Raw genomic sequence first — 23,591 nt, 5'->3', positions numbered from 1 at the left:
ATCTCCTCTTCACCTCCTTCAAAGCAATCACCCAATAGTTCTATACTCAAACCAATAGCACTTCCTTACATTCACAAGATTCCAACCTCCTTAGACCTCATGAGAGAGCTCTATATATAGGAGTTTTGGAGAAAGGATGAGTCAGCTTGAGGTTGGCATGAGGCTGACTAGTGTCCTCTCCCACTTCAGTTATTCTTCAGTTCTTGAGTCCACTTGGAGTTTCTTGCTTCCACTTGGAGGTCTAGATCCTCTTACTCATCACAAGGCGAATTCCTTGATCCAAGTGTCATTTTGGAAGCTTCCTGGGCATTTGACACCTTGTAGAATGACTGTGCCACTTGGCCAATCTCACCCAGCGCAGGTAGCCTTCATTAGAGTTGACATTCAGCGCAGGTACAGAGTGGAGCAGTTGACATTCAGCGCAGATGCTCAGTGGAGCAGTTGACATGATCCAGAATTAGCTTGTTTTTGAGTGTTTTCAGGTGGAGAACTGATTTTTAGTGCTGTGGTTTGCTGACCTTGTTCCTCTAGGGGTAGGAACAACATGTTTAGGGACTTTGGATCCCTTAGATTATCGACATTTCATGCTTCATGCTGTAAGGCACAAAAATGTCTATAACATGAAGGCAGAGACTGGGCCAAGGTTGGCCCGACTCACCGACGAGCAACTGAAAGCAAGTAAGTCGATGAAATGCATGGCGACACTAAGTGATAGTAAAAGTGATAAACAGTGCATGCAAACATGAATGGGATATTCAACAAACATATCAACATGCATGTGGGTGAGGTTGTTCGTCGATTGGGCGAACGATCGTGCAAAACAGTTTCATGCATGCAAAAATAGTGATATAGAAATGAAAATTTAAATAGAGATAGGACAATATAGAATGTGTGTAAACAACAACATGCGTTCAAAGAAATCAAACAAACAACACTCACACAAGCGAATACAAAAAAAGTGAAAAAAATGCTAAAAAAGACAAGTTGAGGCCACTTATCCATGAATAGCTAAGCCAAATGTGTCGAAGAGTCCTAGATGTGTTGTGGGATGTTAGAGCTCCAAGATCGATGTGAATGAATGAGCTCTGATGAGTCGAATAAATAAGTTTGGTGTCATGACGAGCATGCCACAAATCTAAGAAAAAGCGACACTTGGAGGGAAACCTCTTAAACAACTTTGCATGTAATCCTCGGCTGCTAAAATTCATCCCCTAAATCATGGGATGCCTTTTTACATGTTGTGTCTTGCTATTCTGGGAAGATCAAGTCATGCATGCATGCAAGTCAAGTTTCCTTGGTCCTGGGTGGAACTGGTCAACCAATCCATTCATGCATGTGAGTGCTCAACTACTTGGGAAAAATGTGCATTCCTGGCTTGGAGATGGGCTGACTGCCCAAGGGGATTGTGCAATTTTTGGGAAGAGTAGTTGACTACTGCCCAGATTTGCACAAATCCTAGGCTGAACAGCCTGCTGTTGGGAAAAATTGCGCAAATCCTACTGGGAGGGTTGGATGGCAGGATTGCGCAATCCTGGAGTCCAGCAAGTTGTCAGAGAGGATTGAGCAATTCTTGGATGGAAGGCTAGTTGCCCTCCAGGAATGCATAATTTTCAAGGGGAAGCTGCTCAACCTGTAGCTGGACCAAGTCTGGGTAAGCAGCCTATGAGGGGAATGGATTGAATGTGATCGACAGGCTGCCTTTGTGCGAGGAAAACATTGAAGTTTAAGTACTTGACGAAGCAAGACAAAGTGTTGTGTAAGGTTGGTAGGGAGGCTCCAAAACAGGCTAAGAAAAAATTTTGGTGGGTGGTTGTAGCCGCTACGATAGAAGCCGATGGCATGCTTGCAAAATTTGGGACTGAACCTACACTGGTAAGAAATGAAATAGCGAAAGGAATGTATGCATGGTGATGTGTAGCTTTTTAAATGGGAGGGTGAATGGTTAAATGGGAAAAATAACCATTTTTGGTGTGTCTCATTAGGGAAATTAGACATTGGCGGGAAGCATTAACCATTAAACAGTCATATGATTGTTGGTAGGGAAATTAAATGTTTTAAATGGTTATGTGGTGGGGGCGGAGGAGAGAATGACAAGTGGCAAAATGTGAATGGAGTGGGAGTGGGAAAGTTATTTTCAGAGGGGGGGTTGGGGGGGAGGGTAGGCGGTAAGCTGTTTCGGGGAAGGGGACCCTGAAATCATCATGGGGCTACCACATATGGTTTGGTGGTTTCCAAAAAGCCACTTTTCGGACTCCCCCCCGCGTTAACTTCTGAAAGCGCAAGGGGGTCCCAATCTTGTCCTTCGTCATTGATTTGGGCGGGGACAATCCTGTCCGTTCATTCATGAGATCACTTTATTGAAAAGGAAAAAACATCCAATCGTTATTTTATTTACAAATTAAATAATAATCCTCCAATAATAAAAGGATTAAAATAAATACAATGGTTTAGTGTAGCATTTAAACTAGCGTTTTTTATTTGGGACATTTATTTTTAATTTTTTCATATATTTTTATTTTGTCCCCCCTTTTTTATTCTTTTTCTATTTTTCTTTCTTTCTTTATTTTTTTATTATTTTTTATTTATTTATTTTTCTTTCAAAAAGATAAAAACAACTAAAGTAAAAAATAAGTTACAACATCCCTCAAGATAAATATCTAGACAAACATACCTTGATCGCTATATTATAGGACCAGAATACCCAAAACCCATACTAGATATCTCGATGGACTTTGATCCTTAGTCACATCGTTAATAATCCCCAAACATTTCACCTATGTTAATTGACACATATTATCAAGGTTTATTAGTATCAAGGTTTTAGTACTAGTCATTGTTTGAAGTACTCCCTGATGCTCAGTTACTGATATGCTCGATAGATGACATTTAAATCTTCAATATCAATCGCTCACCTAATAAGGTCCTCTTAACTCTCTTGCTAAACCATCGTGGCTACAGAGCGGTGACCAATTGGTCATGTGCTCATCTTGCACCTACATACACCATATAGTGGATTTGATTCATTATCCAGCCTACCATTTCTCTACTTCTAGCTTCCAAGCTCACAACCCAAAGAACTATTATACTACTCACATACTAGGCAGCTCAAACATTTCAACTTTTGGTTGTCATCATCTTGTCCATTTAACTCTTTGTGTGTATGTTCAACTTGTTTTGTCTCATTTTGACTACATTATTTTGTTCTTCACCCAATGAAAGTGTGTCAAAGAATTTGACTGCTCATTTTAGATGCTCTATCAACTTTTCCTTAATTAGTGCTACTACTTCAATGTATTTGTCTATTACTCTATTGTTGTTTTATATCATTTGTTGTTATTGTTATGCTCTCTTATCACTTCTTTTTTTGATGTTGTTATTTTATGGAGATATATAGAGTCTATATTACATGAAGAACAAATTTCACTTGACTAATACACAACCAAATTTTTCCAACACTAGGATTTTTAGATCTATCGACTTCATATCTACTAGTGTCAGCAAGAAGAGATCTCATCAATTGAAAATTGATTTAAATTATAAGGTAGAGAGAATCTCCTTCCATAAGGAGGCTTAGGTTTCAACCAATCCTAAATGTTTAAATAATAGAATGTGACTAAAAGACTCAGTTAAAACAAAATCAACCCAAATATCGTTCAGGTAAATTTCTCTTCTACTTCGAGACTCCATTTATAGTTTCAATGATACATTATTATGGACAATTTCAGTAGAGTAATGGCCATCTAGTAACTTGATGAAAGAAATTTGTTTTCCCATTTACAATTTCATTATAGAGGTTTATCATGGACACTACCAGAATAGAAGAGCTACCATGTAAAATGAGTCTATTTCTAGTACTCCCATGTAGGCTCCTTAATTAGGTAAAATCATCACTATATATATCAAAGAAGGCTTGCCTCAACTCTTTTGACATTATTTCCAATATTTCAAGTCAAATTCGAAGGTGAAATGTTGTCAAGTCAAACTCACCTCATGAATAAGTTGAGTTGAAGATGATGTCTGCTCCACAAACAAGTTGAACCGAAGTCGACTCACCAATCAATTAGTTAAAAATAAATATGCTTCCAAATAAGATTTCTTAGCAAAAACATCACTTAAACTGCTAGAAACAATTGATACAATCTAATATGGAACTTCCATGGGAGATCAAAGTTTTCAAATCTTCACTCATTTGCATGAGTGCAACTACCAGTGCTTCTACATAACCACACATTAATGCACAACCTATATTCTTCAAATTTTCACTGGAACGACAAAGAAATATATAAATGTGCACAACAATTAAGTTATATTCTTTTAATTTGTGTTAGATTTCCCAATAAATTCAAAATGTTTAGTGTATTCCATCGATGGATCAATAAGTTCACCAGTCAAACGAATCTTTATTTTTGGCAAGTAGAACAAGTTGACCATGGTTGAAATCAGCTTAATTGGGTTCCTTCAAACATTTGTCAGCATATTTTTGGATAATATAAACACATATTCCAATTTGTATCTTCGATGGTACTGTAAAAGTGTAAATCGAAGAAAGTATATTGTTAATGTAGAATAAAAACTTATCATAACACTCTCCTCCCAAATTCAAACTTCTCCCTTAACTTTTTAACAATAAGTTGTGAAGTACCCTACATAGAGGATGAACTTGATTTATTAGAAGACACATCAATGTATTGCAAGTGTAGATGTATGGACGCATTATACTACTTATTTTTCTAGTCAAAGGAAAATTTAAAATTGAAGATGGACCAACACATGTCGACTCGACTCCATAAACATTGTTGACTTCAACCCACATAAAATGCAAGATTTGTAATTTTCTAGCAAATAAAAACACTAATATCAATTTTATTTTCATAATTCTACTAAGCACCTTACTTCAATCCATTTTGATTGTCTAATAGTAGTAGTTGCTCGAAATAATTGCTTTAACCAAAGTAAAAAAAAATATGGAATTAAAATGTGAGAGAGAAGGGGATTATCATGTACACTTCTTTAGCCTGTAATATGTATTTTCCAATAATTATTTCTAATGATTGATCAATTGATAAGTTTGTTCACTTCAAATTATAGATGCAACATAAAATGATGAATAAAATAAAACGAATTACTCTGCTTGAATATGTGGAACAATTTTCCATAAAAAGCTAAATTTGTAAGATGATGAAACAATATCTCCAATGATGGGCATGTGGAATGCACTATACCTCTTGGTTTCTACACAACCAACATATGTTGAAAAACTTCATGAAGGCTCCATAACTGTATTGGTTAGTCAACTCGTTGCTGAGTAAATGAGCTTCAATGTCATTCAACCCATGTTCTTTGAATATAAAATTCAACTTTGTGCCATTGTAGATCTATTGATTCTGGATGGTAACATGATTGAGTGATAGAACATATTAGTGTGAATCATGGGAAATTTATGGAAAGAGAGATGTTAATGCTCTCTTTAATATGGAAGAGTATATTTTGAATGCATCCTCTAAAGAGTCACAACCCCCATTTGATAACATCTTTATCTACATGCACATCGACCAAACTTGCAACAATAACAAATTTATGCAATGATATCCATGATATTGATGGCGTTGTCACTCACTGTGCAGGTATAGTTGAAGTAGATCCATTGTTGGCATTGCTTATCTCACACTCTCCAATATTAATGTAGGTCACATTTGGTTTCCCCAGCTAGGAGAAAAGACAGATGGATAGAATGGCCTTAGAAATAGGACATCCACTAAGACTGACATATGATACACACCTATCAAAAAATAAACTCCATTGAATCACCTCTTCATCTTTCTAGACCCGTGGTAGTTTTATGACTTAAATTTTCTTGATCCCAACTGTTGTTTATTCATAATTTGTTGATTCTTGTACAGGAAGGAATCATCCATGGATAATCAAGTTCTTATACATGTCAATATCAACAAATCTTCTCACTTGTAGGTTTGTCCTTATTCAAGCAAAATCATTACAACAACATCATCATGAGTGATCATCAAGTAACATATTGAATTGTTTTTTCAAGTTAATCATCTTGAACTATTCTTTTTTCAAGTTGAGACTATCCTTTAATATTTTTATAGTCCCCAATTCAAGTATCAATGGCAATAAAAGTAGTGTTGAAGGCATATCCTTATATTTACATTTACTACTTATTACATGGATATACTCATACTAAGTGTGATGACTATTACATAGGCCTAAGATACCCCTAAACATATAGTTGCAAAAATTAAACATTCATTCTTCTATAAGTCATATACCATTGAATTTTGCTGTGTTTGGCTATTTTTCAACCTTACAATTTTGTAATTTAGACATTTTTCTCGATTTTTTTCCTCGAGGAAATTCACCAAACATTTTGTAAGCAACATACACCTTTTTTTTTGCTTCTTTGTTTCTAGCCCATAGAACCCCATTTTTGTAGCCCTCACTCTCAAATCACATTGCAACATACACATATCGATGTTGAGCCATGTTACTAAAATCCTCACTCCGTACATATTATAATTTTGAATTTTTTTTCAACATGGGTCGTATTTTCCATAAACTAATCACTTTGATACCAAATATAATATGTCAAATATATGATACAATTATGCATTTCTAATAACTTGCAATCAATGTGCATCCATTTATAATATCAATTTAAACATATTAAATACATAATAAGCAACATAAAAGAATGTATAATAAAAAAGGTGTATCTTTAATGAAAGGACCAAAAGGAAATAAGCCCAAAATATTCCAACCAAATATAGACACTACTACTCGAACTCTCTCAACAATAAGTCATCCCAAAGATGGCATTTGACTCCACCAAGGAAAAGACTACTATGCATTTCTAATAACTTGCAATCAATGTGCATCCATTTATAATATCAATTTAAACATATAAAATACATAATAAACAACATAAAAACATGTATAATAAAAACACTTATCTTTAATGTTCCAACCAAATATAGACACTACTACTCGAACTCTCTCAACAATAAGTCATCCCAAAGGTGGCATTATGACTCCACCAAGGAAAAGACTACTAAAATCAACTAAGTCTAATAGTTAATACTAAGGTGTCAGGGCCAATGTAACAAACACTGGTAGCAATTCCAACCTATAGTCTCTCATTTCCCTCAACTTGCACAACCCAATGAAGTGTACCCCTTCTCTACTCCACAATCCATTAAGTTCTCACACTTCCCTTCTAGGGATTTACAACAAGTTTGTTAAGAAGTCTCAAAGTTGTCCTTTAAAGAACTCTAATTGCCTCAATGGATTCTCAAAACACCCTCTATGTGTCACACAACAAACAATCCTACCCACACAATCCTCCCTCCAAATCTCTAGTGTAACCTAGGGAAGTTAAAAAAAAAACTAACTATACATAAAATACTATCTAAAATTCACAAGTTTCATAAAAAAAAACACAATTACATTATCTTTTACAAACTCACACCCCAATTTCCATCACAAATAACAATCATTGAATAATACAATCTCCACCTTTTCCCTTAAGCTTACCCTTTTAATACACATGGCCTCTTTTGATACAATAACAATCATGACCCATTTTCCGGTACTTGAAAATTCATTTTATCATTTAGTAACTTAACATATAATCACAATATCATAACCATTCATAACCATTCCTTACATTTCTAGTCTTACTTCTTATAAATTTCTAACCACCCATACTCTTTTCTAACTTAAAACCGATATATATATTCAAGGCCACTCTAACATGTCCGAAACACTTCAATATTAAATGATTTTTAAACTCGAAATTTATTATGATAACAACCAATCCGAGATGCAGTAATCGAAAACCCTAAATTAAATCATAATCATTATACGAAATAATATCTGATAACCATAAATTAAATCATAATCATTTTACGAAAATATGCACATTCAAAAAGATAAAACCTTCCATTAAAAGTAATAATATCTGTGAAGTATAACACATTGAAAATTATATCATACATGCAGATTCCTTTTTAATGAAATCCAACCGAAATGTAAATTTAATATTTCACATTCCATATGTGTACGAAGTCAAATATATCTAGAAAGTCGGTTGGAGAACTTGATAAAGACTTCACATTCCATATGTACGAAGTCAAATATATCCAGAAAGTTATGGAGAGAACTTGATAAAGAGCTAAAGGTCCGAGATAAGTCACAAAATGCAGCAAGGTCCCGTACAAAATTACTCTCACAGGTTTTGGATTTTATGCAACACTTATGCTAGCTATAAAGGATATTTCCAAAAACCTAATGCATTTCATTCTGGTTTCTATTACATTCTATATCAACGCTTTCTTTTCATTATGGTTTCTGTTACATTCTGAATCAAAGCACATTGAACAGGGAAATGACAGCTACAGTATCGGAGAGATTAATCAAAAACTTGTTCAGGATAAAACAATACACATAAAACAGCTAGACTTCAAAAGCTGAATCTGACTATGAATAATGATCATCTTAAATATAATCTCTCTGCTTGCACAAAAACTAGTTGTTTCGCTAATTCTGAATTGTCTGCTTGATGGGCTATTCCTATTTCCAACTCCATAGAAAATTTATTGCGCCTGACATACGTTGGAGATAACCCCATATAACACGTCTTTTTTTAGTCATCACCGCGCGTGTTATATCTGCCTATCTCCAAGACATGTCAGGGGGTTGGAAATAGAAATCCCCTAAAGTCGGACTTTCTATTAAAGCTGGGATGCGAGGTCATGTCAAAACCACGAGGGACATCCTTATGGGAGACCAATGACCCTCGAAACAAATCAGAGTAAAGTTTATAGGAATCTCTGAAGTACCAACAAATATTTGGCCTTCCCCCACGTCAGCGAAGACTAAAATAATAATAATATGGCTACGTTAAGAGCACGGTACGTTGAACCGTAAGATTGATGTCGTTGACAATCTAGATTGTGACTCGCGATAGAGAAAATACAATTTAGGAAAATGCAAAGAAGCAACGATTGCACTGTGAATAGTAGGATGGTGGGCACAGGGATTTATATCATGATGGGTATAGGGAGACCATGAGTGCTAGATGCCAAATATGAGAAGACACCGTGAAGTTGTTGAGAGCATTTACCAATGGTTCGATTTACATGTTGAATTTTCATGGAAAAGATGCAACAAAAGTAACAAAGAGCTGGTGTAATAGATTATATTTGGTAAAATTTGACGGGTTTTTACTTGTATTCTTTTTTATTTAAATGTGCATGTCAATAGTTATTTGAGTTTTCAAACCTTTAATTTCGTAAGGGACATAAATTTTTTCCTTTTTATTTAAATGTGCATGTCAATAGTTATTTGAGTTTTCAAACCTTTAATTTCGTAAGGGACTTAAAAATTTATGGGTATATATATATATATATATATATATATATATATATATATATATATATATATATATATATAATTTCAAATAAATTTAGATAAAACAAAAATAATTAGTTATTTTATTGGTTAAATTGAATCCAAGATATATATTGTATTATCCAACACTCATAATATTAAGATTTTATAATGAGATTTCAAGATAAACATAGATTAATTCATAGTGGCTCTTTGTATTTATTAAAAAAAATCTTGTCTATGTCTTCATTGACACCATGTAATCTTACATTGTACACACTTAAGCATAAACATGAACATTGAAGCCTAGAGTTTAAAGTTTGAGACTCACATGACATGTCTACACCAATTGGCCATTGATATTCTATATAAAACACTGGGTTTTCTTGTTTATGTAGGTGAAACAATTGCTTTCATTTGATTTTGAGAGTTTTATGTAATTGCTTTAGTGTTGGCAAATTGGTGATAGATCTTAGATTTTATAAAATGGTTATATATATATTAGTTTGATTAGAAAACAAATATATTTTGTGGTTGCATATGGAAATCTCAAATGTGTGGTTACCAAGCCTATGATGCTTTCCATAAGTTCACACTTGAATCTAAATACAACTGAGCTTTTGCCTTTTAGATGTTAACATTGTAAAATCATGAAATTTGTTCAAATCCATGCATGCATATTATTATTTCTTTAAATGTTAAAATTCTCATGAATTCTCATTTAAAAGTGGCTTTAAACATGTACTAGCATTTGCACCTTATGTTGCAAAGGAAACGCCGTAAGGCATAGAGTGGGGAAGAATAGCGACATCTGAATGGGCATTGTTGAAAGCCAGGGTGGATAATAATGTGTATTCTGAAAATGGATATTTTGTTATGGTCAACCTAATACATTCATTAATTAGATGACAACGAAAAAATTTCGGGCCCAGGCTGAACCAACACAAATCTTTTCTACAACACTGAAATTGCCTAAATGATTCCTCAATCAATGGAAATAACCGTTTCCCTCCTCTGATACCTAAAATACATTGTAGGAGACCGATTTTTCAAGTAACTTAATATAACTAGCAATTGCCCCAAAAAGTGCAAAGAGAGGCCTATTACAGACAAGTTTTTTTATGTATAAAGTGTTGAGAATGGAGGATCTTGGATTAGACTTTAGTTGGACTCCGTTGGTTTGGGAGATGTATCATGTGTTACCATTTGTGCATATTATGGGCATAAAGTTTGTTATGATGATGGAGATTATTTTCAACCAGTGGTGGGTTGGCAACAACTTTTGTGAATGCCTTGGGTAAGATTCCATCTTCTAGATAATGGAAATTCCAGTGTCCATTTAGTCTATACTAGAGTACAATGATTGTTGGCAAAGCTAAAGAAACTGTCATCAATGTATAGAGCCAACGTAACTCGTAGCCATCAGTTTTTATCCATACAGGGCTATGATTATAGGTACCAGCCATTTGAGCGGGCAGCCGGTGTATTTGCTAAATAGGGATCATGTTATCCTCATGGAGTTATTGGTTGTGCTTAGAAAATATAAAGTAGGATTGAGCATCGACTATCTGGCTGGATGGAATTTTTGATAAGTGCTGGCCAATTTTATCTATTGTGTAATCATCCAAAACATAGAGGCTAACCCAAGTGGATGCTTAAGTGGAAATTGTGTGGCCCTTGCATTATCTAGGTCCTATAGAAGCAAATATCATAACTTAATTTTAGAGCATATTATGCTTCTCAGCAGAGGGATCAGTGATGCCTTTGAATCAATTACCTCATTGGCATTTGCAGCTACTAGCATTTGAATAATGTAGACCTGGGTAAATATTCTTAATTATATGAAGACGATAACACTTTGTAGCTGCAACTATGAACAGTAGGTGATTCCTCCTGTAATCTGTGGAATTTTAAGGCATTGAGTATTAAATAACTGGCAGATGATTGTTTTTTAGTTTTCATATTGTCATTGTAATGCGAACATTTTGTCTTGGAAATTTTTACAGTTGCTTCTGATCATTCCAAAATTTCAATAATATTTGAATTACATGAAAGTATTTTTCTATTCGAGTAACACCATGGGTTAATTATTTCGCTGTCTCCATAGCTGAAGATACCTTGGTATTTTTTTGTTTGTTTTAATATATTTATTAATTTGTGGTGGATATGAAATGGGTATATACTATATAGTATTGGGATATTTATGGTTTTTCATGTTCTGTAAAAGAAATTGTTGCATTTGAAGTTGTTTGTGAAGTATCCGTTACAATTCCTCTATTAAATAAATTATATTATTATAGTACGTTGGTTGTCTGGCCAGTTGAATGAAGATGACATCTCCAAATAAAATTTATGCACCTCTGTGAAGTTCTATGCCGAAATCTGCCAACTAAAAAGATTCATTATTTTGTCATTAAAAAAACATAATTCATTATTTTATTGTGTAAATGCCATAATTTTCGTTAAAAATGGGGCAATCATCCACTGAATAACTGGGAATTATAAGCCTTTGTTCAATTCTATTTTTTGGGAGCTCCAGAAAGTGGCGGCATTGCTGCAACTGTATGTAGAATTGATGCAATATTTTCTTATTCAAAGGTTGAAACAACCCTTTTTTCACAGAAAGTAGAGTAGATCTATGGACAGTATTGTAATTGGTGTACACTTGGCTAAAGTATATATTGGGATGGATTTTGGAAGACGCATCTAGCAAATTTTTTACTGTACTAGGGAATTTCATTAATAATATAAATATGCACAAAGATATTTACAGAGACCTCAGCAGAATCCGTTAGCTTGAGACTTTTAGGACAGTTTGATCGAACAATGTTAGGTTGAGAGACTTTGAGGACATTTTTGATAATTCAACGTTCATGTAAACCTAGAAAATGGCTTTCAAAAGAGCAAATGCTTAAGTTGCGATCAATTTTGCATTTTAGAGAAAACAATTGTATATACCTGTGTTGTATTTGTAACATATTTTTTGAGCAGTAATGGTTATGTTTTGCATTAGGAGAGGGTTGTAGTTGAACTGGTCAGTGGTGTAATACAAACACGGACCACAACCTTAACATAAAATAGTCATAGCTAGTTTCAAGGTATTCTGCTCTGGTCGATTCTACATATCAAGCAGGTATACTGCCCGTGGCGACAAAAAAATTACACTACAATGTGGATAAAATATTCGAAGAAAATAAAAAACATTGTACTGGAGGGACATCAGTGTTCAAACCCCCTCGGCCACTAAAACTGTTGCTTGGTTAAGAGCTTGTGTTTTTGGACCTAAAGAAATAGGTTAATGGCCTAAGAGCTTGTGTTTTTGGACCTAAAGAAACAGGTTAATGGCCCAAGACTCATAGGCATCTGGCAGGAGTGAATGCTTGCCACCTTACAGACTATGAGTGGGTTATTCTAGGTGTCATGGTTTTTTTGAATAACGGTGACGAGTCACCTTGCATTAGTAGATAGTAGCCAGAGATAGCTGTCGTCACTTTGATAGTAGCCAGAGGTAACTGTGGTCACTGCTGGTTTGACAACTGAATTATGACAACTGCGTTATGATAGGTTTTTCCACTCTTAGAAAAAAAATCAGTGTTCAAACCCCTCGCATATCCATAGCTTCTGGAGAGTTGGCATGTCGTCATCTAGCTGGTTCATGGGGGAACAGATTCTGGATTTTTCTCTGCCGCCAAAGAAGGGTTGCGTGCTGCAGCCCTAGCTCGCATACCTCGAGAGGAAACATCCCCGAACAATAACTCTGAAGACAGAGAGGCCATTGGGTTGGGAGACAAAAGGACAGTGTGAGGACAACCAAGATGGGCCAGCACTTTTATTTATCAACAAGAAACTTCAAAGAACTCTGCCGCAAATCCAATTCCAAGGGGACACAAGGACAGTGTGAGGACAACCAAGATGGGCCAACACTTTTATCAACCAGCTTCAAAGCACTCTGCTGCAAATCCAATTCCAAATGTGACCTGTGTGGGACCTGCATGAAGGCTTTGAATTTTCCTATGACTCCTTAAACGCTGAGTAAATGGATGCTTGAAACTATCGGTTATTTATAAGTGATTTGTTTGCGTGTTGTAAAATCCTAGTGATTGTAACTATACCATGCTTATACAGACTTTCATTGCTTGGTATCTATGTTCTAAGTTTTTAATTGAGGTAGCTTTGTTAGTAACTTAGTGTTACATTTGCTCATAAAAATCTTGAAATGTACTAAGAGCTTTTGTCTTTCTGCAGGGTAATGATTGTGAATATCGGCACAGTGAAAGTGCCAGGATCAATCCCAGAGATTGCTGGTACTGGCTTGGGGGCAATTGTCTAAATCCTACCTGCGCTTTTAGACATCCTGTGAGTTTCTCTTATTATTAAGAACTTTTTAATTAAGTCGCATTAATGATAGATTTTCTAGAAAAGGCTGATCCTGAAGTTTCCATTGTAATATAGTCCATTAGCAATAAGACAGTTTGATGAAATCTCTGACAATCCCTTAAATGATCTTTATTCTGATCCTTTCTAGCATGATTGTTCATTGAGCCTTCTTGGCCCTTGCCTATCTGTTAATATGGTAGATGTCCCTTTGTTGTGCAGTATTATCACCTCATCTGGTTTGTTTTCCTAGTTACAAAATTGTTAACTTAAAAGTCCCACAGGTCTTTCTTTTTGGACTGTATTCTTTATTGTTTGCAATTTTTTTATGGGCATTAGTTTTCTTGTATTTGTCATGTTGTATTTTATGTGGTTGTGGATTCTTTTCACATTTTCCATAGGAATTTTCTTGATATTCATACAGGTTTGTCAAGAATATTTTCCTCGTACTTTATTATTATTATTATTATTTTTGTGTTGATGACTTTATATATTCATTTCTACATCAGTTTTTGTATATAGATCCAAGTAGTGCACTCAATTACGGGTGTTTTAATTTCTCATCCATTATCTCTAATAAATAAACCTAATTGTAGTGTGTGTTTCTGATAGGCTTGTAGGTTGCGACCTATTTTGGTTGTTTCTTGTTGTATGTCTGTCTTTTGGTAATTTTCAAGACTGTAAATATTTCTTTGTATAATTTTTTTTAAATCTATTTATGACACTAACTTGTGTATCTGTGTTTCCGTTTCAGCCACTAGATGGCTTGTCAGGAGCACCAACACCAGCAATAGTGCCACCATCGTCCTCAACATCGTTACCGACATCTGGCACTGCAAACAAACCGAAAGTTCCCTGCTATTTTTTCCAGTAGGGATATTGTGTAAAGGGTGATAAGTGCCCTTTTGTGCATGGTCCGTTTTCAGGAGCTAATCTAACTTCTCAAAAGACAACAAAACCAAGTTCAATAGTTACAGAGCCTCAGGGAAGTGGGAAACAAACAGTCAATGAAACTGAAAGCAACAAAGATGTAAAACATCCATCTGATGTAAGCTTTCCCAAGGCAGTGCAATCAATTGATCCTAATGCAGTGCAGTCAAGCAACCCCATGACATTGAAGTCAAACAACTTTCAGGCAGTGCAGTCAAGAAACCCTATGCTAGCAAAGGAAAATAACTTCAAGGCGTCACAGTCAAGTAACCCTGTTGCATTGCAGTCCAATAACTTCCAAGCAGGGCATTTGGGCAATCCTTTAACACTGCAATCAAATAATGTCAAGGAAGCCCAGTTACAACCAGAAGCTAGACATGTCTCTCAATCAAGATCTCAGCCTACCTATATAAAGGGAAGTCCGCATGAAGTCGAACAAATTTTGCCAGAGATTGAACCTACAAGACAAAGGATACATGATGCTTCAAGAAACAGGTCTCGGATATGCCCGTCTCGTCCTTCAGAAGAGAGACTACAAAATGGATTAGAATCGAAGGATTTGCTGGGTGGATCATCGCCAGGATTTGATGTACTTGTGGATGATGGACCTGACCAGCTAAGCCACCGGGAGGATGCTGATTACTATAAAAATGATATGGAATCTGGAAGAGATGCAATCAATGGTCGAGAAAGAAATATGCACAACCAATGAGAGCTTGTCTGAACTGGCTACTCTGATGCTGAATTTCAGTATGACCATGGAGCTTATGAACCATATAAAAACAGGGGATATGAGCGTGGTGGCCGAAAGCAGTCTAATGCTTTTGATGACAGGGTTCTGGAGAGACCGATTGTGCGAGAAAGGAGGTCCTTGTCTAGTGAAGATGATCCTGAACAGAACAATATCGAGGATCTCAACCTCCGGATTTCAAAACATAGGAGGGTTGGTGAGGCTAAAGTAGTGGATAGCCCCTTAAAGAGACAGCATGTGGATAGTTGACATGGTGAATTTCACCGTGGCTCTAGGCAACAAGATGATGACCATAGACAGCAAGATATATACAGGGACCAGTTAAGGCAAGGTATGAATCATAGTAGTAGGCGATTGCAGGGTAGGATTCAAGTAGAGGCTAGTGGCTTCAAAAGAGAGCCATCTGACAATGTAGAAGCTGATCAAGAAGGAAAGTTAGAGAGGGCTTGGTCCAGAAGCTCACCAAGCAGACGGGGCTTAAATGATCATTTTAGAAGCAAGTATCATGAAAAGGAGAGGGGAAGAATGCCTGCAGATGGTTCTATATCATCAGAATCCAGGGTACCTAGAGGTCAAAATTTTAGGAACACTAAAACAAGGACAGATGCCATAAATTTTGCTGGGCCTAAGACTCTTGCACAAATCAAACAAGAAAAGAAGCGTGAGAGCAGTGAAGAATGTTGGGCAATTTATTGGGCTTAAATTGCTGCATTAAATTATCAACCAAGGAAACTCGTAAGCTTGTGATGATGCCAGCACAATATATGCAGGAGTAGGCAACTAACTCTATGTCTAACTAAATGATTTATGATTCAATACAATATGCAAGGGAAGAGGCTCCTAACTAAGGAGGTCCTGGTTGTCCTTCCCTACAGTATCATAGAGAAATCATTCATAAACCAAAAACTTGAAATAAAGACAAGAGAATGAACTTAATTGTTGTTTAGATTCAAGTAGAGAGAGAGACTAACTTAGTCTCTTGATTGTCCTCTCATGTACTAGTCCAAACTAAACTAAGATTCATTCACAAGCATAAGAAATGAAATAACTTGAAACATAAACACAAAAGAATGAATTTCAATTACCATATAAATCAATGGAGAGAGAGCCTAACTTAGACTCTTGGTATCTCCTCATATGATACTTGAAACATAAAAGCAAAAGAATGAATTTCAATTATCATGCAAATCAAATGGAGAGAGAGTCTAACTTAGACTCTTGGTTATCCTCTCATAAGTTGATAAGATTCTAATTTAAAACTCATTCATCAATCATAAACAAATCAAATCCTCAAACATATAAGAAATTAAATGAAATAAGATCTAATATGAAATAACATGTTTCTCTCATCCTTTTAGAGTGAGCTCAATTCTCCTAAGAACAAGACAAATTATTCCATATACTACATTAAGCAAACTTATATCTAAAAACTACATAATGGAAATAAAACTACATAATAGAAATGTATGAAAAATGAAGCTTTATTCTATGCCATCATAAGTTGGATACAATGCTCTAAGAGTCCTCCCCTTGGAATGGAGGAGGTACTCCTATTTATACAATGAGAGGAGATAACAAACTCATAATGATGATCCACTAATCTCTCTTTTAGTTCCATACATTTCTCAACCATCTAGACACATAACCCTATCCTCCATGATTTCCTCCATGAGGTCCATGATTTTCTCCATGATCTTTTCCATGAGGCTTATCTTATCAAATTCGAATTTGATCATTCAAGGCCACATAAAGATGTCTTGGAAGCTTCCTTGGAACCTACACATGTCACCAAAACAACCCACTTTCCATATATAAACTAAAATATATTATTTTCTAATATTTAATCAAGAATTTCTCTCAAAAATGCTTAAAAATAAACAATATTTGGAAAATATAAATGAGACCCATTAATGGTGAATAGTAGGGAAAATGGAGTGACAAGGTGATGAATAGTGAGCGAAATAATGGAAGCATAGGTGAAAAATGTATGGTAATGAGTGCCACTTTTGGAGCCCAACATACTCCCCAACTGAAGTTCTTGCATGTCCTCATGCAAGCTACTACAATGACTTATTTGATTTGATTCTTAAATGAGCTTCCTTTTAACTTTGCACATCTTTGGATAACTTTTATTTGTTTGCAAAGCATTGACATATTTTAATGATTGGTTCTTGTGTTACAATCATTATTTACTTTGATCTCTTCTTAATGATTGGTTCTTGTGTTACAATCATTATTTACTTTGATCTCTTTTTAATGATTGGTTCTTGTGTTTACAATCATTATTTACTTTGTTGAGATCTCTTTTTAATGATTGGTTCTTGTGTTTACAATCATTATTTACTTTGTTGAGTTCAATCATATGCTCATCATTTTGTAGTAGTTTTTATGGGTTAAGATGTAATATGAATGAGAATGAAGTGTGAAATTCCCCCCTCCCCAACTGATGGTTTTTGGCAATTTTAAATGAGAAAGGAAATAGTGAAATAGTGGAATATTTTCCAAATATCATCATTTTAGCATCTAAAAAGAATTTCAAGATTAAAGGTTAGAAAACATCATACCTTACTTACCTAAGGAAGTGGATGAATCATGCATGTTCAGCTGCCACAATTCTGATCTGAAGCTTCTTCTTCAAGTTGTGGATGAAAGATGGGTCTGTGTTGTCGTATCGGCTGCTGGATCCTCTGCTACTAGATGATGAATCCGAGGAGTCTGCTGAACATGGCTGAAAGTCGTATCTGCTGCTGGATCTTCTGCTGCTGGATGATGAATCTGATGAGTCTGCTAAATATGGCTGAAAATCTATAAGGCTTGGAAGGTATACAAAATATATATAAGTTACATGTCCCTCCCAGCCTTATTGATTGACTTGTCCTCAAGTGATGGCAAACTAAAAAACAATGAAAAGAAATTGGCGTCATCTGCTACAAAATATGGGTCTTCAAGTCTTCAATGCTCGATGGCACAAATCTTACTATGTGATTAAATGTGTCGATGTCGAACATAGAAAGAAGTTGTTGACTTAGTGGCCGTTAATGAATGCCCCTAGCCAACACAAGAGCTCCCACCATTGATTCCAATGGGAGTCAGGATGCCTAACACATCTTTGTAGGTACGAATAAATTTGTCGTGGTCGAGTCACCTACAAGATCCAACGAACAAGGGATATTAATGTACTCCCATTGTTCATTGGCAAGAGTACTTGCCATTAAGGCATGCAAGCCTCTAGGTGTTTTTTCAATGATACTTAGACTCTAGGACTTTGACTCAAGCAGGGTTTTATTGCGGAAATGAAGGGGAATGGTAATGACATGGAAAATGACAATAAGGAAATGCATGGTGTATGAGTAAGAACTCTTGCTGTGAAAAATGGATATGGAGATTGTATGCTTTATGGACATGGACAATGGGTGGAAAATCTTTTGCAAAATGGGAGTGCAAAGTAATGGTTGTGGACATGGATTTGTCTTTTAGAATTTTTCATGAAATTAGTCGTTTAAAGACCAATTGTGCGCACAATGTAATCTCCTTAATGAATACCTCATTGTCCTGTAACCTGTAAAAAAAACTTGGTACAAAGAAAACATAAGTGTGCTCTAGAAGAAATGGCCAGTTTCTTCATGATTCTTACGCAAAAATTTCATACCAAATAAAACAAATTAAGGATAGACAAAGTGTTAAAATTGACTTAATCATGATATTAATATCAATCCATTTTTGAAAATAACCATGAAAAGTAATACTCCCTGTTTGTGTCAGCTGACTTCTGTGCATGGCGAAAAGTTTGGCATCATAGATTTGTTGTGTCCTGCAGATTAGTACGTTATAAAAGCATACAACAATATCAATTTGCCAACTCTAAACAAGTTAGTCAGCATTTAAATAATCCACCAAATGTTCTTTCAAATTATGCTTCCAAATGTTCCATTCTTTATTTTCAAGCCTGCGTGAATTTTGTGAAAAGTTTTTTTTTTTTTTTTCCCTTGTACCAATTGTTGCACTTTCAATCAATTCCTGTAATTTTGATGATTCTCTCAATTTTCATGCCCCCAAAGTTTTGTTTTATGCACCCTTCACATGTCAATGTTTTATTTTTTAAAATCCTTCTAAACAACAATTGTTAACTATTTTTTATTTTTTTTTTTAAATGATAACAAAAGATAATATATTAATATCTTAATATAATTAATATATTAATACAACCATAATATATTAAGATAATTAATATATTAATATTATTAATATAATTAATACAATCATATTAATATATTAATATAATTAATATATTAATACAATCATAATATATATATTAATAGAAATCAAATATTAACCAAATATATAAATCTAAACAAATCAATCAAATAACAATAAATTATAATTCCATTAATTAATGTAATTATAAAACATATCAATATATTGATATAATTAATATATTAATATAATTTTTATAACAAACATTAATTAAAAAATCATAACCAATAAATATATACAATCAGATCTCAATTACAATTATATTAACATTATAACATAACAAACGTTATCTATAATAAGAAATTAGAACTAAAAATATGTAACTAAATTCAAATCAAAATAAATGCAAACAAACGTAAACCCAAAACAAGGCGCATAACTTGTGAAATCGCTGGATTGAAGGCATATGGAGTGTTTTAAGCATATGTAACAATTTTAGAAATTGCAGCTTTGAAATCCGAAATTGTTGATTGATAGTGAACTTGGCCAGATGGGATAGCTGGACTCAAAACCCTAGGGCCCAGGATCAAATCCTGCACCAGGTGCGGTGGGGATTCTGAACCGTTCAACGGCCGTGATTCCTTTTCTCTTCGAGCTTATCTTCGACGCGTGTATCCACCTAATTTCGTTCTCGCATTTCTGCTCCACGGCCTCTGCCCTGAAGATCAACAGAATGATTAACAAATGCCTGGATTTCGCACGACTTGGACTGGTTGGACTGTGAATCTGCCCTGGCTTGTATAGGATTTTTTTCATCAAATTCGGCGTCCCACAGGTAAAGATCTGAGGTTTGGGAGAAATCTGTACATTTTTTCCACGATTTCTGATGTCTGACGTAGTTTTATATCCAAGAAAAGGCTCGTTGGAAGATAATCTTTTGAGTGGAGAGGCGGTGAAGTTCTTTTTGCTGTGAACGGTGTGTGGTTGGGATAAAAGATCAGACCGCCAATGAATTTTTTCTGTTGCATAATGATAAAGAATTTAGTGCTTAAGAGGCTTGTGTTCTGCAATAAAATAAATATAATACGAGAAGAACTGGCCGGCCGAGTTGTACAACTTGCTTTAATGTCCGGAAACCCTAGTCTGTATAGACAACCGAAGCACGGGTTCGAGATTTTCAGTACTGAGACACTTTGTTCTTACAGCAGCAGAAACTTCTGTACAGTTATTGAAGAACACTGTGAAATCTTAAATGATCTTCACCCAATTTTAATAAGCATGTGGGGTTCTTTAATTCGTTCCCACTACCTGTAGACGCTGTAATAGAACCATTTTAAACAAGCGCTACTTCTGGTTCCAGTTTGGCAATGTAACAGTTCCACCATGGTAAGAGGCAGAGGTGATCCCCTACCCCTATGCAATCAAAGCATTCCTGCATGCTGGGCAAAACGTTAATCCTAAAATCCTCCTCATAGTTCATGAGAAAAAAAAAACCGAAAGAATGAAAGTCAATTTTTTTTTTTTTAATAATATATATATATATATATATATTATTACATGAAAATTTAAACAACACATCTTTAAAAGAAATGAAAACATATTTTTTTTTTAATTTTTTTTATGTTGATTTTTTTATTGTTTTAGATTTTTTTTGTTAAACAACAAATTAAAAAACATATTTTTTAATTTCTTATTTAAGTTGAAATTTTTTAAAGTTGTAAAATCAACAAATTTTTTTATTATTAAAACCTACTATTAAACAATAGCTATAATGAAGTTTGTTTGTTTGTTTGTTTGTTTTTTTTTTTTTTAAATATCTAAAAAACGAAAGAAATGGTTATTTTTTTATTTTTATTTTTAATAATAATATGTATATATGATACATATATTATTAAAAAAATATATTTTTTAAATCTAAAATAAAAAAAAAAAAAAAACTAAATTTCATCTAAAAAAAATTTAAAGATGTTTTTTTTCATTCACAAAATTCTTTATTGTCATCTTGCACATTAGTTCTCCAGCAAGAGTATTTTTATTCGAACGAAATTCGAACGAAATCAATAGATTTTCTGATCTTCCTGATCGCACGAAGCGCAGGAAGAGAGCATACTAATCGATTGATTCGTTTTTATTTATGCAGGGGGGTGTTTGAAAAGATGAAATTTAAAACTAGCTAAACACTAAACCATCAAAAAACTCAAACTTAAACTTCTTTGTGAAGATCCTGCTGTCACCAGGTCTCACAAGTTATTTTGTCTAAAGAAAACTACTAGAACTGAATTAAATTTCTAATGCCTAATCCCTTAGCACCATCCCCGGCAACGACGCCAAAATGTTGGGCAATTTATTGGGCTTAAATTGCTACATTAAATTATCAACCAAGGAAACTCGTAAGCTTGTGATGATGCCAGCGCAATATATGCAGGAGTAGGCAACTAACTCTATGTCTAACTAAATGATTTATGATTCAATACAATATGCAAGGGAAAAGGCTCCTAACTAAGGAGGTCCTGGTTGTCCTTCCCTACAGTATCATAGAGAAATCATTCATAAACCAAAAACTTGAAATAAAGACAAGAGAATGAACTTAATTGTTGTTTAGATTCAAGTAGAGAGAGAGACTAACTTAGTCTCTTGATTGTCCTCTCATGTACTAGTCCAAACTAAACTAAGATTCATTCACAAGCATAAGAAATGAAATAACTTGAAACATAAACACAAAAGAATGAAATTTAATTACCATATAAATCAATGGAGAGAGAGCCTAACTTAGACTCTTGGTATCTCCTCATATGATACTTGAAACATAAAAGCAAAAGAATGAATTTCAATTATCATGCAAATCAAATGGAGAGAGAGTCTAACTTAGACTCTTGGTTATCCTCTCATAAGTTGATAAGATTCTAATTTAAAACTCATTCATCAATCATAAACAAATCAAATCCTCAAACATATAAGAAATTAAATGAAATAAGATCTAATATGAAATAACATGTTTCTCTCATTCTTTTAGAGTGAGCTCAATTCTCCTAAGAACAAGACAAATTATTCCATATACTACATTAAGCAAACTTATATCTAAAAACTACATAATGGAAATAAAACTACATAATAGAAATGTATGAAAAATGAAGCTTTATTCTATGCCATCATAAGTTGGATACAATGCTCTAAGAGTCCTCCCCTTGGAATGGAGGAGGTACTCCTATTTATACAATGAGAGGAGATAACAAACTCATAATGATGATCCACTAATCTCTCTTTTAGTTCCATACATTTCTCAACCATCTAGACACATAACCCTATCCTCCATGATTTCCTCCATGAGGTCCATGATTTTCTCCATGATCTTTTCCATGAGGCTTATCTTATCAAATTCGAATTTGATCATTCAAGGCCACATAAAGATGTCTTGGAAGCTTCCTTGGAACCTACACATGTCACCAAAACAACCCACTTTCCATATATAAAGTAAAATATATTATTTTCTAATATTTAATCAAGAATTTCTCTCAAAAATGCTTAAAAATAAACAATATTTGGAAAATATAAATGAGACCCATTAATGGTGAATAGTAGGGAAAATGGAGTGACAAGGTGATGAATAGTGAGCGAAATAATGGAAGCATAGGTGAAAAATGTATGGTAATGAGTGCCACTTTTGGAGCCCAACAAAGAACCTTCTACTGCACAATCAACAGAGCATGGATCCTCACAGAATCTCTCTATGAAGAGTCCAGACAAACACAGACAAAATCTTCCTTGGGAAGGAAGGAAGATGAGATTGGGAAAGGTAATTAGTGATTCAAGTGGGGAACAAGACTTTCAGGCTCCAAAGCCATTAAGTGATAGTCTGAAGAAAAAACGGAAAGTGACTCAAGAAAATGGTGACAATGAAGGAAATATACCTACAGAAGGGCAGGGTCAGGCCATTCAT

This window comes from Pinus tabuliformis, chromosome 1_2, assembly GCF_031772625.1.
Source record: "Pinus tabuliformis cultivar Carrire ecotype Pingquan chromosome 1_2, CPIR1, whole genome shotgun sequence".
NCBI lineage: Eukaryota > Viridiplantae > Streptophyta > Pinopsida > Pinales > Pinaceae > Pinus > Pinus tabuliformis.
Note: the sequence above shows the minus strand (reverse complement) of the source record.